Below are 19,278 nucleotides of genomic sequence, written 5' to 3'. Positions count from 1 at the left end.
GCAAGAGGGTTTCAAGTTTACAAAGTTCCAAGGTTGTCCGATAACCTCCCTACATCATGCCATGTGTGTATTTGCCTTTAAACGTGAGTAAATTAGCTTAAATGCTAACATGCTAACAGTTATCATGCTAGCACCTAGCAAGAGAGCCTCAAGTTTAGAAAGTGCCAAGGTTGTCCTATAACCTCCCTACATCATGCCATGTGTGTATTTGCTTTTAGACATGAGTAAATTAGCTTAAATGCTAACATGCTAGCACCTAGCGAGACAGCCTTAAGTTTAGAAACTGCCAAGGATGTCCTATGACGTCCCTGCATCATGCATGTGTGTATTTGCCTTTAAACGTGAGCAAATTAGCTTAAATGCTAACATGCTAACAGTCATCATGCTAGCACCTAGCAAGAGAGTCCCAAGTTTAGAAAGTGCCAAGGTTGTCCTATCACCTCCCTACATCATGCCATGTGTGTATTTGCCTTTAAACGTGAGCAAATTAGCTTAAATGCTAACATGCTAACAGTCATCATGCTAGCACCTAGCAAGAGGGTTTCAAGTTTACAAAGTGCCAAGGTTGTCCTATAACCTCCCTACATCATGTCATGTGTATATTTTCCTTTAGACATGAGTAAATTAGCTTAAATGCTAACATGCTAACGGCTACCATGCTAGCACCTAGCAAGAGGACCTGAAGTTTAGAAAGTGCCAAGGTTGTCCAATAACCTCCCTACATCATGCCATGTGTGTATTTGCTTTTAGACATGAGTAAATTAGCTTAAATGCTAACATGCTAGCACCTAGCATGACAGCCTCAAGTTTAGAAACTGCCATGGATGTCCTATGACGTCCCTGCATCATGCATGTGTGTATTTGCCTTTAAACATGAGCAAATTAGCTTAAATGCTAACATGCTAACAGTCATCATGCTAGCACCTAGCAAGAGAGCCTCAAGTTTAGAAAGTGCCAAGGTTGTCCTATAACCTCCCTACATCATGCCATGTGTGTATTTGCCTTTAGACGTGAGTAAATTAGCTTAAATGCTAACATGCTAACGGCTAACATGCTAGCACTTAGCAAGACAGCCTCAAGTTTAGAAACTACCAAGGTTGTCCTATAACCTCCCCACATCATGTCATGTGTGTATTTGCCTTTAAACGTGAGTAAATTAGCTCAAATGCTAACATGCTAACAATCATTATGCTAGCACCTAGCAAGAGAGCCTCAAGTTTAGAAAGTGCCAAGGTTGTCCTATAACCTCCCTACATCATGCCATGTGTGTATTTGCCTTTAGACATGAGTAAATTAGCTTAAATGCTAACGTGCTAACGGCTACCATGCTAGCACCTAGCAAGAGGGCCTCAAGTTTAGAAAGTGCCAAGGTTGTCCTATAACCTCCCTACATCATGCCATGTTTGTATTTGCCTTTAAACGTGAGCAAATTAGCTTAAATGCTAACATGCTAACAGTCATTATGCTAGCACCTAGCAAGAGAGCCTCAAGGTCAGAAAGTGCCAAGGATGTCCTATAACGTCCCCGCATCATGCATGTGTGTATTTGCCTTTAAACATGAGCAAAGTAGCTTAAATGCTAACATGCTAACAGTCGTCATGCTAGCACCTAGCAAGAGAGCCTCAAGTTTAGAAAGTGCCAAGGTTGTCCTATAACCTCCCTACATCATGCCATGTGTGTATTTGCCTTTAGACATGAGTAAATTAGCTTAAATGCTAACATGCTAACGGCTACCATGCTAGCACCTAGCAAGAGGGTTTCAAGTTTACAAAGTGCCAAGGTTGTCCTTCAACCTCCCAATATCATGCCATGTGTGTATTTGCCTTTAAATGTGAGTAAATTAGCTTAAATGCTAACATGCTATCAATCATTATGCTAGCACCTAGCAAGAGAGCCTCACGTTTAGAAAGTGCCCAAGGTTGTCCTATAACCTCCCTACATCATGCCATATGAGTAGTTGCCTGAAGACATGAGTAAATTAGCTTAAATGATAACATGCTAACGGCTACCATGCTCGCACCTAGCAAGAAAGCATCAAGTTGAGAAAGTGCCAAGGTTGTCCAATAACCTCCCTACATCATGCCATGTGTGTATTTGCCTTTAGACATGAGTAAATTAGCTTAAATGCTAACATGCTAACGGCTAACATGCTAGCACCTAGCAAGACAGCCTCAAGTTTAGAAACTACCAAGGTTGTCCTATAACCTCCCCACATCATGTCATGTGTGTATTTGCCTTTAAACGTGAGTAAATTAGCTCAAATGCTAACATGCTAACAATCATTATGCTAGCACCTAGCAAGAGAGCCTCAAGTTTATAAAGTGCCAAGGTTGTCCTATAACCTCCCTACACCATGCCATATGTGTATTTGCCTGAAGACATGAGTAAATTAGCTCAAATGCTAACATGCTAACGGCTACCATGCTAGCACCTAGCAAGAGAGCCTCAAGTTTAGAAAGTGCCAAGGTTGTCCTATAACCTCCCTACATCATGCCATGTGTGTATTTGCCTTTAGACATAAGTAAATTAGCTTAAATGCTAACATGCTAACGGCTAACATGCTAGCACCTAGCAAGAGAGTTTCAAGTTTACAAAGTGCCAAGGTTGTCCTTCAACCTCCCTATATCATGCCATGTGTGTATTTGCCTTTAAACGTGAGTAAATTAGCTTAAATGCTAACATGCTAACAGTTGTCATGCTAGCACCTAGCAAGAGACCCTCAAGTTTAGAAAGTGCCAAGGTTGTCCTATAACCTCCCTACATCATGCCATGTGTGTATTTGCCTTTAGACGTGAGTAAATTAGCTTAAATGCTAACATGCTAACGGCTAACATGCTAGCACCTAGCAAGACAGCCTCAAGTTTAGAAACTACCAAGGTTGTCCTATAACCTCCCCACATCATGTCATGTGTATATTTGCCTTTAAACGTGAGTAAATTAGCTTAAATGCTAACATGCTAACAATCATTATGCTAGCACCTAGCAAGACAGCCTCAAGTTTAGAAAGTGCCAAGGTTGTCCTATAACCTCCCTACATCATGCCATGTGTGTATTTGCCTTTAGACATGAGTAAATTAGCTTAAATGCTAACATGCTAACGGGTCCATGCTAGCACCTAGCAAGAGAGCCTCAAGTTTAGAAACTGCCAAGGTTGTCCTAGAACCTCCCTGCATCATGCCATGGGTGTATTTGCCTTTAAACATGAGTAAATTAGCTTAAATGCTAACATGCTAACATGCTAGCAATTAGCATTTAGCCACAGAGAGAGTTCAGAAGTTTATCTAAAAAATGAGCCATCAACCACGTTTCTACGTGGCCGTATGGCTGAGCTACAAGGCTGTGAAAAGTCTGTAAATTCTCGTTTTCTCTGGAATGCGGCTGTTCTAAAAATAGAATGGTGTACCTAATCTAGTGGCCGATTTTTTTTTCTATCGCGAATAGCGTCGCCATGGTTACACGAAACGTTCCAAAAAATAAATACCGCTGTAGTCCCGAGCGTCACGATTCCGACGGTGTAACATGTGTGGGGGTCCTTCTTGCGGTTTTGGCCGCATTACGCGCACAAAAAGTGGAAGATTAAGATATAAGAATAACTAGAAAATTCCCGCGGAAATTTTGATGGACTGGCCACCTGTGCTGTGAACCTCGGGCCCGGTGCGCCAACGGCTACCGCGTTAGCACCTAGCAAGAAAGCCTCAAGTACGGAAAAAGTTGATGCAGTCCCATAGTGTCCCCACATCATGCCAAGTGTGTAATTGCCTTTAAACTTGAGTAAATTAGCTTAAATGCTAACATGCTAACAATCATTATGCTAGCACCTAGCAAGAGAGCCTCAAGTTTAGAAAGTGCCAAGGTTGTCCTATAACCTCCCTACATCATGCCATGTGTGTATTTGCCTTTAGACATGAGTAAATTAGCTTAAATGCTAACATGCTAACATGCTAGCACCTAGCAAGACAGCCTTAAGTTTAGAAACTGCCAAGGATGTCCTATGACGTCCCTGCATCATGCATGTGTGTATTTGCCTTTAAACGTGAGCAAATTAGCTTAAATGCTAACATGCTAACAGTCATCATGCTAGCACCTAGCAAGAGAGTCCCAAGTTTAGAAAGTGCCAAGGTTGTCCTATAACCTCCCTACATCATGCGTTGTGTGTATTTGCCTTTAGACATGAGTAAATTAGCTTAAATGCTAACATGCTAACGGCTACCACGCTAGCACCTAGCAAGAGAGCATCAAGTTGAGAAAGTGCCAAGGTTGTCCTATAACCTCCCCACATCATGTCATGTGTGTATTTGCCTTTAAACGTGAGTAAATTAGCTTAAATGCTAACATGCTTACAATCATTATGCTAGCACCTAGCAAGAGAGCCTCAAGTTTAGAAAGTGCCAAGGTTGTCCTATAACCTCCCCACATCATGCCATGTGTGTATTTTCCTTTAGACATGAGTAAATTAGCTTAAATGCTAACATGCTAACGGCTACCCTGCTAGCACCTAGCAAGATGGTCTCAAGTTTAGAAACTACAAAGTTTGTCCTATAACATCCCTACATCATGCCATGTGTGTATTTGCCTTTAAATGTGAGTTAATTAGCTTAAATGCTAACATGCTAACAGTCGTCATGCTAGCACCTAGCAACAGAGCCTCAAGTTTAAAAAGTGCCAAGGTTGTCCTATAACCTCCCTACATCATGCCATGTGTGTATTTGCCTTTAAACATGAGTAAATTAGCTTAAATGTTGACCTGCTAACGGCTACCATGCTAGCACCTAGCAAGAGAGCCTCAAGTTTAGAAAGTGCCAAGGTTGTCCTATAACCTCCCTACATCATGCCATGTGTGTATTTGCCTTTAAATGTGAGTAAATTAGCTTAAATGCTAACATGCTAACAGTCGTCATGCTAGCACCTAGCAAGAGGGCCTCAACTTTAGAAAGTGCCAAGGTTGTCCTATAACCTCCCTACATCATGCCATATGTGTATTTGCCTTTAAACTTGAGTAAATTAGCTTAAATGCTAACATGCTAACGGCTACCCTGCTAGCACCTAGCAAGATGGCCTCAAGTTTAGAAACTACAAAGGTTGTCCTATAACCTCCCTACATCATGCCATGTGTGTATTTGCCTTTAAATGTGAGTAAATTAGCTTAAATGCTAACATGCTAACAGTCATCATGCTAGCACCTAGCAAGAGAGCCTCAAGTTTAGAAAGTGCCAAGGTTGTCCTATAACCTCCCTATATCATGCCATGTGTGTATTTGCCTTCAAATGTGAGTAAATTAGCTTAAATGCTAACATGCTAACAGTCGTCATGCTAGCACCTAGCAAGAGAGCCTCAAGTTTAGAAAGTGCCAAGGTTGTCCTATAACCTCCCTACATCATGCCATGTGTGTATTTGCCTTTAGACATGAGTAAATTAGCTTAAATGCTAACACGCTAACAGTCATTATGCTAGCACCTAGCAAGAGAGCCTCAAGTTTAGAAAGTGCCAAGGTTGTCCTATAACCTCCCTACATCATGTCATGTGTGCATTTGCCTGTAGACATGAGTAAATTAGCTTAAAAGCTAACATGCTAACGGCTACCATGCTAGCACCTAGCAAGAGGGCCTTAAGTTTAGAAACTGCCAAGGTTGTCCTATAACCTCCCCACATCATGCCATTTGTGTATTTGCCTTTAAACGTGAGTAAATTAGCTTATATGCTAACACGCTAACAGTCATTATGCTAGCACCTAGCAAGAGAGCCTCAAGTTTAGAAAGTGCCAAGGATGTCCTATAACGTCCCTGCATCATGCATGTGTGTATTTGCCTTTAAAGATGAGCAAATTAGCTTAAATGCTAACATGCTAAAAGTCATCATGCTAGCACCTAGCAAGAAAGCCTCAAGTGCGGAAAAGGTTGATGCAGTCCCATAGTGTCCCCACATCATGCCAAGTGTGTATTTGCCTTTAAACTTGAGTAAATTAGCTAAAATGCTAACATACTAACGGCTACCGTGCTAACACATAGCAAAACAGCCTCAGGTCCTGAAAAGTTTGGGGCAGTCCTAGAGTGTCCCCACATCATGCCATGTGTGTATTTTCCTGTAGACATGAGTAAAGTAGCTAAAATGCTAACATGCTAACAGTCATCATGCTAGCACCTAGCAAGAGGGCCTCAAGTTTAGAAAGTACCAAGGTTGTCCTATAACGTCCCTGCATCATGCATGTGTTAATTTGCCTTTAAACATGAGCAAAGTAGCTTAAATGCTAACATGCTAACAGTCATCATGCTAGCACCTAGCAAGAGAGCCTCAAGTTTAGAAAGTGCCAAGGTTGTCCTATAACCTCCCTACATCATGCCATGTGTGTATTTGCCTTTAGACATGAGTAAATTAGCTTAAATGCTAACATGCTAACGGCTAACATGCTAGCAACTAGCAAGAGGGCCTCAAGTTTAGAAAGTGCCAAGGTTGTCCTATAACCTCCCTACATCATGCCATGTGTGAATTTGCCTGTAGACATAAGTAAATTGGCTTAAATGCTAACATGCTAACGGCTACCATGCTAGCAACTAGCAAGAGGGCCTCAAGTTTAGAAAGTGCCAAGGTTGTCCTATAAACTCCCTACATCATGCCTTGTGTGTATTTGCCTTTAGACATGAGTAAATTAGCTTATATGCTAACATGCTAACGGCTAACATGCTAGCACCTAGCAAGACAGCCTCAAGTTTAGAGACTGCCAAGGATGTCCTATAACGTCCCTGCATCATATATGTGTGTATTTGCCTTTAAACATTAGCAAATTAGCTTAAATGCTAACAGCCATCATGCTAGCACCTAGCAAGAGAGTCCCAAGTTTAGAAAGTGCCAAGGTTGTCCTATAACGTCCCTGCATCATGCCATGTGTGTATTTGCCTTTAAACATAAGCAAATTAGCTTAAATGCTAACATGCTAACAGTCATCATGCTAGCACCTAGCAAGAGAGTCCCAAGTTTAGAGAGTGCCAAGGTTGTCCTATAACCTCCCTACATCATGCCATGTGTGTATTTGCCTTTAGACATTAGTAAATTAGCTTAAATGCTAACATGCTAACGGCTAACATGCTAGCACCTAGCAAGACAGCCTCAAGTTTAGAAACTGCCAAGGTTGTCCTATAACCTCCCTACATCATGCCATGTGTGTATTTGCCTTTAGACGTGAGTAAATTAGCTTAAATGATAATATGCTAACGGCTACCATGCTAGCACCTAGCAAGAGAGCCTCAAGTTTAGAAAGTGCCAAGGTTGTCCTATAACGTCCCTACATCATGCCATGTGTGTATTTGCCTTTAAATGTGAGTAAATTAGCGTAAATGCTAACATGCTAACAGTCATCATGCTAGCACCTAGCAAGAGAGCCTCAAGTTTAGAAAGTGCCAAGGTTGTCCTATAACCTCCCTACATCATGCCATGTGTGTATTTGCCTTTAGACATGAGTAAATTAGCTTCAATGCTAACATGCTAACAGTTATCATGCTAGCACCTAGCAAGAGAGCCTCAAGTTTAGAAAGTGCCAAGGTCGTCCTATAACCTCCCTATATCATGCCATGTGTGTATTTGCCTTTAAACGTGAGTAAATTAGCTTAAATGCTAACATGCTAACATGCTAGCAACTAGCATTTAGCCACAGAGAGAGTTCAGAAGTTTATCTAAAAAATGAGCCATCAATCACGTTTCTACGTGGCCGTATGGCTGAGCTACAAGGCTGTGAAAAGTCTGTAAATTCTCGTTTTCTCTGGAATGCGGCTGTTCTAAAAATAGAATGGTGTACCTAATCTAGTGGCCGATTTTTTTTTCTATCGCGAATAGCGTCGCCATGGTTACACGAAACGTTCCAAAAAATAAATACCGCTGTAGTCCCGAGCGTCACGATTCCGACGGTGTAACATGTGTGGGGGTCCTTCTTGCGGTTTTGGCCGCATTACGCGCGCAAAAATGGGAAGATTAAGATATAATAAGAAGAAAAATAACTAAACACCACAAGCAATAACAATATGGGCTGGCTCAGTAGCCAGCCCATAGACTGCTACTGCAAGTAGCAGTCTATGGGCTGGCTACTGAGCCAGTCCATAACTAGAAAATTCCCGCGGAAATTTTGATGGACTGGCCACCTGTGCTGTGAACCTCGGGCCCGGTGGGCCAACGGCTACCGCGGTAGCACCTAGCAAGAAAGCCTCAAGTACGGAAAAAGTTGATGCAGTCCCATAGTGTCCCCACATCATGCCAAGTGTGTAATTGCCTTTAAACTTGAGTAAATTAGCTTAAATGCTAACATGCTAACAATCGTTATGCTAGCACCTAACAAGAGAGCCTCAAGTTTAGAAAGTGCCAAGGTTGTCCTATAACCTCCCTACATCATGCCATGTGTGTATTTGCCTTTAAATGTGAGTAAATTAGCTTAAATGCTAACATGCTAACAGTTATCATGCTAGCACCTAGCAAGAGAGCCTCAAGTTTAGAAAGTGCCAAGGTTGTCCTATAACATCCCTACATCATGCCATGTGTGTATTTGCCTTTAGACATGAATAAATTAGCTTAAATGCTAACGTGCTAACGGCTACCATGCTAGCACCTAGCAAGAGGGCCTCAAGTTTAGAAAGTGCCAAGGTTGTCCTATAACCTCCCTACATCATGCCATGTGTGTATTTGCCTTTAAATGTGAGTAAATTAGCTTAAATGCTAACATGCTAACAGTCGTCATGCTAGCACCTAGCAAGAGAGCCTCAAGTTTAGAAAGTGCCAAGGTTGTCCTATAACCTCCCTACATCATGCCATGTGTCTATTTGCCTGTAGACATGAGTAAATTACCTTAAATGCTAACATGCTAACGGCTAGCACCTAGCAAGAGAGCCTCAAGTTTAGAAAGTGCCAAGGATGTCCTATAACGTCCCTGCATCATGCATGTGTGTATTTGCCTTTAAACATGAGCAAATTAGCTTAAATGCTAACATGCTAACAGTCATTATGCTAGCACCTAGCAAGAGAGCCTCAAGTTTAGAAAGTGCCAAGGTTGTCCTATAACCTCCCTACATCATGCCATGTGTGTATTTGCCTTTAGACATGACTAAATTAGCTTAAATGCTAACATGCCAACGGCTACCATGCTAGCACCTAGCAAGAGGGTTTCAAGTTAAGAAAGTGCCAAGGTTGACCTATAACCTCCCTATATCATGCCATGTGTGTATTTGCCTTTAAACGTGAGTAAATTAGCTTAAATGCTAACATGCTAACAGTTATCATGCTAGCACCTAGCAAGAGAGCCTCAAGATTAGAAAGTGCCAAGGTTGTCCTATAACCTCCCGACATCATGCCATGTGTGTATTTGCCGTTAGACATGACTAAATTAGCTTAAATGCTAACATGCTAACGGCTACCATGCTAGCACCTAGCAAGAGGGCCTCAAGTTTAGAAAGTGCCAAGGTTGTCCTATAACCTCCCGACATCATGCCATGTGTGTATTTGCCTTTAGACATGAGTAAATTAGCTTAAATGCTAACATGCTAACGGCTAAAATGCTAGCACCTAGCAAGACGGCCTCAAGTTTAGAAACTGCCAAGGTTGTCCTATAACCTCCCTACATCATGCCATGTGTGTATTTGCCTTTAGACCTGAGTAAATTAGCTTAAATGCTAACATGCTAACAGTTATCATGCTAGCACCTAGCAAGAGAGCCTCAAGTTTAGAAAGTGCCAAGGTTGTCCTATAACCTCCCTACATCATGCCATGTGTGTATTTGCCTTTAGACATGAGTAAATTAGCTTAAATGCTAACATGCTAACAGTCATCATGCTAGCACCTAGCAAGAGAGTCCCAAGTTTAGAAAGTGCCAAGGTTGTCCTATAACCTCCCGACATCATGCCATGTGTGTATTTGCCTTTAAACGTGAGTAAATTAGCTTAAATGCTAACATGCTAGCAATTATTATGCTAGCACCTAGCAAGAGAGCCTCAAGTTTAGAAAGTGCCAAGGTTGTCCTATAACCTCCCTACACCATGCCATATGTGTATTTGCCTGAAGACATGAGTAAATTAGCTTTAATGCTAACATGCTAACGGCTACCATGCTAGCACCTAGCAAGAGAGCATCAAGTTGAGAAAGTGCCAAGGTTGTCCTATAACCTCCCTACATCATGCCATGTGTGTATTTGCCTTTAGACATGAGTAAATTAGCTTAAATGCTAACATGCTAACGGCTACCATGCTAGCACCTAGCAAGAGGGTTTCAAGTTTACAAAGTGCCAAGGTTGTCCTATAACCTCCCTATATCATGCCATGTGTGTATTTGCCTTTAAACGTGAGTAAATTAGCTTAGATGCTAACATGCTAACAGTTATCATGCTAGCACCTAGCAAGAGAGCCTCAAGTTTAGAAAGCGCCAAGGTTGTCCTATAACCTCCCTACACCATGCCATGTGTGTATTAGCCTGAAGACATGAGTAAATTAGCTTAAATGCTAACATGCTAACGGCTACCATGCTAGCACCTAGCAAGAGAGCATCAAGTTTACAAAGTGCCAAGGTTGTCCTTTAACCTCCCTACATCATGCCATGTGTGTATTTGCCTTTAAACGTGAGTAAATTAGCTTAGATGCTAACATGCTAACAGTTATCATGCTAGCACCTAGGAAGAGAGCCTCAAGTTTAGAAAGTACCAAGGTTGTCCTATAACCTCCCCACATCATGACATGTGCTTAGTAGCCTTTAGGCATGAGTAAATTAGCTTAAATGCTAACATGCTAACAGTCATCATGCTAGCACTTAGCAAGAGATTCTTTCGTTAAAAAAGTGCCTGGGTTGTCCTGTAACCTCCCTAAATCACGCCATGTGTGTATTATCCTTTAGACATGAGTAAATTAGCTTAAATGCTAACATGCTAACGGCTACCCTGCTAGCACCTAGCGAGATGGCCTCAAGTTTAGAAACTACAAAGGTTGTCCTATAACCTCCCTATATCATGTCATGTGTGTATTTGCCATTAAACGTGAGTAAATTAGCTTAAATGCTAACATGCTAACAGTTATCATGCTAGCACCTAGCAAGAGTGCCTCAAGTTTAGAAAGTGCCAAGGTTGTCCGATAACCTCCCGACATCATGCCATGTGTGTATTTGCCTTTAGACATGAGTATATTAGCTTAAATGCTAACGTGCTAACGGCTACCATGCTAGCACCTAGCAAGAGGGCCTCAAGTTTAGAAAGTGCCAAGGGTGTCCTATAACCTCCCTACATCATGCCATGTGTGTATTTGCCTTTAGACATGAGTAAATTAGCTTAATTGCTAACATGCTAGCACCTAGCAAGACAGCCTTAAGTTTAGAAACTGCCAAGGTTGTCCTATAACCTCCCCACATCATATCATGTGTATATTTGCCTTTAAACGTGAGTAAATTAGCTTAAATGCTAACATGCTAACAGTCATTATGCTAGCACCTAGCAAGAGAGCCTCAAGTTTAGAAAGTGCCAAGGATGTCCTATAACGTCCCTGCATCATGCATGTGTGTATTTGCCTTTAAACATGAGCAAATTAGCTTAAATGTTAACATGCTAACAGTCATCATGCTAGCACCTAGCAAGAAAGTGCCAAGGTTGTCCTATAACCTCCGTACTTCATGCCATGTGTGTATTTGCCTTTAGACATGAGTAAATTAGCTTAAATGTTAACATGCTAACGGCGAACATGCTAGCACCTAGCAAGAGAGTCCCAAGTTTAGAAAGTGCCAAGGATGTCCTATAACCTCCCTACATCATGCCATGTGTGTATTTGCCTGTAGACATGAGCAAATTAGCTTAAATGCTAACATGCTAACAGTCATCATGCTAGCACCTAGCAAGAGAGTCCCAAGTTTAGAAAGTGCCAAGGTTGTCCTATAACCTCCCTACATCATGCCATGTGTGTATTTGCCTTTAGACATGAGTAAATTAGCTTAAATGCTAACATGCTAACGGCTAAAATGCTAGCACCTAATAAGACAGCCTCAAGTTTAGAAACTACCAAGGTTGTCCTATAGCCTCCCCACATCTAGTCATGTGTGTATTTGCCCTTAAACGTGAGTAAATTAGCTTAAATGCTAACATGCTAACAATCATTATGCTAGCACCTAGCAAGAGAGCCTCAAGTTTAGAAAGTGCCAAGGTTGTCCTATAACCTCCCTACACCATGCCATATGTGTATTTGCCTGAAGACATGAGTAAATTAGCTTAAATGCTAACATGCTAACGGCTACCATGCTAGCACCTAGCAAGAGAGCATCAAGTTGAGAAAGTGCCAAGGTTGTCCTATAACCTCCCTATATCATGCCATGTGTGTATTTGCCTTTAGACATGAGTAAATTAGCTTAAATGCTAACATGCTAACGGCTACCATGTTAGCACCTAGCAAGAGGGTTTCAAGTTTAGAAAGTGCCAAGGTTGTCCTATAACCTCCCTATATCATGCCATGTGTGTATTTGCCTTTAAACGTGAGTAAATTAGCTTAAATGCTAACATGCTAACAGTTATCATGCTAGCACCTAGCAAGAGAGCCTCAAGTTTAGAAAGTGCCAAGGTTGTCCTATAACCTCCCTACATCATGCCATGTGTGTATTTGCCTTTAGACATGAGTAAATTAGCTTAAATGCTAACATGCTAACGGCTAACATGCTAGCACCTAGCAAGAGAGCCTCAAGTTTAGAAACTGCCAAGGTTGTCCTATGACCTCCCTACATCATGCCATGTGTGTATTTGCCTTTAGACATGAGTAAATTAGCTTAAATGCTAACATGCTAACATGCTAGCAATTAGCATTTAGCCACTGAGAGAGTTCAGAAGTTTATCTAAAAAATGAGCCATCAATCAGGTTTCTACGTGGCCGTATGGCTGAGCTACAAGGCTGTGAAAAGTCTGTAAATTCTCGTTTCTTTCACTGGCATGAGCTGTTCTAAAAATAGAACTGGGGTGTCCCTAATATAGTGGCCGATTTTTTTTTCTATCGCGAATACCGTCGCCATGGTTACACGAAACGTTTCAAAAAATAAATACCGCTGTAGTCCCGAGCGTCACGATTCCGGCGGTGTACCATGTGTGGGGGTCCTTCATGTGGTTTCGGCCGCATTACGCGCGCAAAAAGTGGAAGATTAAGATATAAGAATAAAAACTAGAAAATTCCCGCGGAAATTTTGATGGACTGGCCACCTGTGCTGTGAACCTCGGGCCCGGTGCGCCAACGGCTACCGCGGTAGCACCTAGCAAGAAAGCCTCAAGTACGGAAAAGGTTGATGCAGTCCCATCGTGTCCCCACATCATGCCAAGTGTGTATTTGCCTTTAAACTTGAGTAAATTAGCTAAAATGCTAACATGATAACGGCTACCGTGCTAACACGTAGCAAAACAGCCTCAGGTCCTGAAAAGTTTGGGGCAGTCCTACAGTGTCCCCACATCATGCCATGTGTGTATTTTCCTTTAGACATGAGTAAATTAGGTAAAATGCTAACATGCTAACAGTCATCATGCTAGCACCTAGCAAGAGGGCCTCAAGTTTAGAAAGTACCAAGGTTGTCCTATAACCTCCCCACATCATGACATGTGCTTAGTAGCCTTTAGGAATGAGTAAATTAGCTTAAATGCTAACATGCTAACAGTCATCATGCTAGCACTTAGCAAGAGAGCCTTTCGTTAAAAAAGTGCCTGGGTTGTCCTGTAACCTCCCTAAATCATGCCATGTGTGTATTATCCTTTAGACATGAGTAAATTAGCTTAAATGCTAACATGCTAACGGCTACCATGCTAGCACCTAGCAAGAGAGCATCAAGTTGAGAAAGTGCCAAGGTTGTCCTATAACCTCCCCACATCATGTCATGTGTGTATTTGCCTTTAAACGTGAGTAAATTAGCTTAAATGCTAACATGCTAACAATCATTATGCTAGCAACTAGCAAGAGCGCCTCAAGTTTAGAAAGTGCCATGGTTGTCCTATAACCTCCCTACACCATGCCATATGTGTTTTTGCCTGAAGACATGAGTAAATTAGCTTAAATGCTAACATGCTAACGGCTACCATGCTAGCACCTAGCAAGAGAGCATCAAGTTGAGAAAGTGCCAAGGTTGTCCTATAACCTCCCTACATCATGCCATGTGTGTATTTGCCTTTAGACATGAGTAAATTAGCTTAAATGCTAACATGCTAACGGCTACCATGCTAGCACCTAGCAAGAGGGTTTCAACTTTAGAAAGTGCCAAGGTTGTCCTATATCATGCCATGTGTGTATTTGCCTTTAAACGTGGGTAAATTAGCTTAAATGCTAACATGCTAACAGTCATCATGCTAGCACCTAGCAAGAGAGTCCCAAGTTTAGAAAGTGCCAAGGTTGTCCTATAACCTCCCTACATCATGCCATGTGTGTATTTGCCTTTAAACGTGAGTAAATTAGCTTAAATGCTAACATGCTAACAATCATTATGCTAGTACCTAGCAAGAGAGCATCAAGTTTAGAAAGTGCCAAGGTTGTCCTATAACCTCCCTACATCATGCCATGTGTGTATTTGCCTTTAGACATGAGTAAATTAGCTTAAATGCTAACATGCTAACGGCTACCATGTTAGCACCTAGCAAGAGGGTTTCAAGTTTAGAAAGTGCCAAGGTTGTCCTATAACCTCCCTATATCATGCCATGTGTGTATTTGCCTTTAAACGTGAGTAAATTAGCTTAAATGCTAACATGCTAACAATCATTATGCTAGCACCTAGCAAGAGAGCCTCAAGTTTAGAAAGTGCCAAGGTTGTCCTATAACCTCCCTACATCATGCGTTGTGTGTATTTGCCTTTAGACATGAGTAAATTAGCTTAAATGCTAACATGCTAACGGCTAACATGCTAGCACCTAGCAAGACGGCCTCAAGTTTAGAAACTGCCAAGGTTGTCCTATAACCTCCCTACATCATGCCATGTGTGTATTTGCCTTTAGACCTGAGTAAATTAGCTTAAATGCTAACATGCTAACAGTTATCATGCTAGCACCTAGCAAGAGAGCCTCAAGTTTAGAAAGTGCCAAGGTTGTCCTATAACCTCCCTACATCATGCCATGTGTGTATTTGCCTTTAGACATGACTAAATTAGCTTAAATGCTAACATGCTAACGGATAACATGCTAGCACCTAGCAAGACAGCCTCAAGTTTAGAAACTACCAAGGTTGTCCTATAACCTCCCCACATCATGTCATGTGTATATTTGCCTTTAAACGTGAGTAAATTAGCTTAAATGCTAACATGCTAACAATCATTATGCTAGCACCTAGCAAGACAGCCTCAAGTTTAGAAAGTGCCAAGGTTGTCCTATAACCTCCCTACACCATGCCATATGTGTATTTGCCTGAAGACATGAGTAAATTAGCTTAAATGCTAACATGCTAACGGCTACCATGTTAGCACCTAGCAAGAGGGTTTCAAGTTTAGAAAGTGCCAAGGTTGTCCTATAACCTCCCTATATCATGCCATGTGTGTATTTGCCTCTAAATGTGAGTAAATTAGCTTAAATGCTAACATGCTAACAGTTATCATGCTAGCACCTAACAAGAGAGCCTCAAGTTTACAAAGTGCCAAGGTTGTCCTATAACCTCCCTATATCATGCCATGTGTGTATTTGCCTTTAGACATGAGTAAATTAGTTTAAATGCTAACATGCTAGCACCCAGCAAGACAGCCTTAAGTTTAGAAACTGTCAAGGATGTCCTATGACGTCCCTGCATCATGCATGTGTGTATTTGCCTTTAAACGTGAGCAAATTAGCTTAAATGCTAACATGCTAACAGTCATCATGCTAGCACCTAGCAAGAGAGTCCCAAGTTTAGAAAGTGCCAAGGTTGTCCTATCACCTCCCTACATCATGCCATGTGTGTATTTGCCTTTAAACATGAGTAAATTAGCTTAAATGCTAACATGCTAACAATCATTATGCTAGCACCTAGCAAGAGAGCCTCAAGTTTAGAAAGTGCCAAGGTTGTCCTATAACCTCCCTACATCATGCCATGTGTGTATTTGCCTTTAGACATGATTACATTAGCTTAAATGCTAACATGCTAACGGCTACCATGCTAGCACCTAGCAAGAGAGCATCAAGTTGAGAAAGTGCCAAGGTTGTCCTATAACCTCCCTACATCATGCCATGTGTGTATTTGCCTTTAGACATGAGTAAATTAGCTTAAATGCTAACATGCTAACGGCTACCATGCGAGCACCTAGCAAGAGAGCATCAAGTTGAGAAAGTGCCAAGGTTGTCCTATAACCTCCCTACATCATGCCATGTGTGTATTTGCCTTTAGACATGAGTAAATTAGCTTAAATGCTAACATGCTAACGGCTACCATGCTAGCACCTAGCAAGAGGGTTTCAAGTTTACAAAGTGCCAAGGTTGTCCTATAACCTCCCTATATCATGCCATGTGTGTATTTGCCTTTAAACGTGAGTAAATTAGCTTAAATGCTAACATGCTAACGGCTAACATGCTAGCACCTAGCAAGACAGCCTCAATTTTAGAAACTGCCAAGGATGTCCTATAACGTCCCTGCATCATGCATATGTGTATTTGCCTTTAAACATGAGCAAATTAGCTTAAATGCTAACATGCTAACAGTCATCATGCTAGAACCTAGCAAGAGAGTCCCAAGTTTAGAAAGTGCCAAGGTTGTCCTATAACATCCCTACATCATGCCATGTGTGTATTTGCCTTTAGACATGAGTAAATTAGCTTAAATGCTAACATGCTAACGGCTAACATGCTAGCACCTAGCAAGACAGCCTCAAGTTTAGAAACTACCAAGGTTGTCCTATAACCTCCCCACATCATGTCATGTGTATATTTGCCTTTAAACGTGAGTAAATTAGCTTAAATGCTAACATGCTAACAATCATTATGCTAGCACCTAGCAAGACAGCCTCAAGTTTAGAAATTGCCAAGGTTGTCCTATAACCTCCCTACACCGTGCCATATGTGTATTTGCCTGAAGACATGAGTAAATTAGCTTAAATGCTAACATGCTAACGGCTACCATGATAGCACCTAGCAAGAGAGCATCAAGTTGAGAAAGTGCCAAGGTTGTCCTATAACCTCCCTACATCATGCCATGTGTGTATTTGCCTTTAGACATGAGTAAATTAGCTTAAATGCTAACATGCTAACGGCTACCATGTTATCACCTAGCAAGAGGGTTTCAAGTTTAGAAAGTGCCAAGGTTGTCCTATAACCTCCCTATATCATGCCATGTGTGTATTTGCCTTTAAACGTGAGTAAATTAGCTTAAATGCTAAAATGCTAACAGTTATCATGCTAGCACCTAGCAAGAGAGCCTCAAGTTTAGAAAGTGCCAAGGTTGTCCTATAACCTCCCTACATCATGCCATGTGTGTATTTGCCTTTAGACATGAGTAAATTAGCTTAAATGCTAACATGCTAACGGCTAACATGCTAGCACCTAGCAAGAGAACCTCAAGTTTAGAAAGTGCCAAGGTTGTCCTATAACCTCCCTACATCATGCCATGTGTGTATTTGCCTTTAGACATGAGTAAATTAGCTTAAATGCTAACATGCTAACAGTCATCATGCTAGCACCTAGCAAGAGAGCATCAAGTTGAGAAAGTGCCAAGGTTTTCCTATAACCTCCCTACATCCTGCCATGTGAGTATTTGCCTTTAGACATGAGTAAATTAGCTTAAATGCTAACATGCTAACGGCTAACATGCTAGCACCTAGCAAGACAGCCTCAAGTTTAGAAACTACCAAGGTTGTCCTATAACCTCCCCACATCATGTCATGTGTATATTTGCCTTTAAACGTGAGTAAATTAGCTTAAATGCTAACATGCTAACAATCATTATGCTAGCACCTAGCAAGACAGCCTCAAGTTTAGAAAGTGCCAAGGTTGTCCTATAACCTCCCTACACCGTGCCATATGTGTATTTGCCTGAAGACATGAGTAAATTAGCTTAAATGCTAACATGCTAACGGCTACCATGCTAGCACCTAGCAAGGGAGCATCAAGTTGAGAAAGTGCCAAGGTTGTCCTATAACCTCCTTACATCATGCCATGTGTGTATTTGCCTTTAGACATGAGTAAATTAGCTTAAATGCTAACATGCTAACGGCTACCATGTTAGCACCTAGCAAGAGGGTTTCAAGTTTAGAAAGTGCCAAGGTTGTCCTATAACCTCCCTATATCACGCCATGTGTGTATTTACCTTTAAACGTGAGTAAATTAGCTTAAAGGCTAACATGCTAACAGTTATCATGGTAGCACCTAGCAAGAGAGCCTCAAGTTTAGAAAGTGCCAAGGTTGTCCTATAACCTCCCTACATCATGCCATGTGTGTATTTGCCTTTAGACATGAGTAAATTAGCTTAAATGTTAACATGCTAGCACCTAGCAAGACAGCCTTAAGTTTAGAAACTGCCAAGGATGTCCTATGACGTCCCTGCATCATGCATGTGTGTATTTGCCTTTAAACGTGAGCAAAATAGCTTAAATGCTAACATGCTAACAGTCATCATGCTAGCACCTAGCAAGAGAGTCCCAAGTTTAGAAAGTGCCAAGGTTGTCCTAACACCTCCCTACATCATGCCATGTGTGTATTTGCCTTTAAACGTGAGTAAATTAGCTTAAATGCTAACATGCTAACAGTCATCATGCTAGCACCTAGCAAGAGAGTCCCAAGTTTAGAAAGTGCCAAGGTTGTCCTATAACCTCCCTACATCATGCCATGTGTGTATTTGCCTTTAGACGTGAGTAAATTAGCTTAAATGCTAACATGCTAACGGATAACATGCTAGCACCTTGCAAGACAGCCCCAAGTTTATAAACTACCAAGGTTGTCCTATAACCTCCCCACATCATGTCATGTGTGTATTTGCCTTTAAACATGAATAAATTAGCTTAAATGCTAACATGCTAACAGTCGTCATTCTAGCACCTAGCAAGAGAGCCTCAAGTTTAGAAAGTGCCAAGGTTGTCCAATAACCTCCCTACATCATGCCATGTGTGTATTTGCCTTTAAATGTGAGTAAATTAGCTTACATGCTAACATGCTAACAAATATCATGCTAGCACCTAGCAAGAGGGCCTCAAGTTCAGAAACTGCCAAGGTTGTCCTATAACCTCCCTACATCATGCCATGTGTGCATTTGCCTGTAGACATGAGTAAATTAGCTTAAATGCTAACATGCTAACGGCTACCATGCTAGCACCTAGCAAGAGGGCCTTAAGTTTAGAAACTGCCAAGGTTGTCCTATAACCTCCCCACATCATGCC

Source organism: Doryrhamphus excisus, chromosome 4 (genome assembly GCF_030265055.1).
Source record: "Doryrhamphus excisus isolate RoL2022-K1 chromosome 4, RoL_Dexc_1.0, whole genome shotgun sequence".
NCBI lineage: Eukaryota > Metazoa > Chordata > Actinopteri > Syngnathiformes > Syngnathidae > Doryrhamphus > Doryrhamphus excisus.
This window is presented reverse-complemented; position numbering follows the sequence as displayed.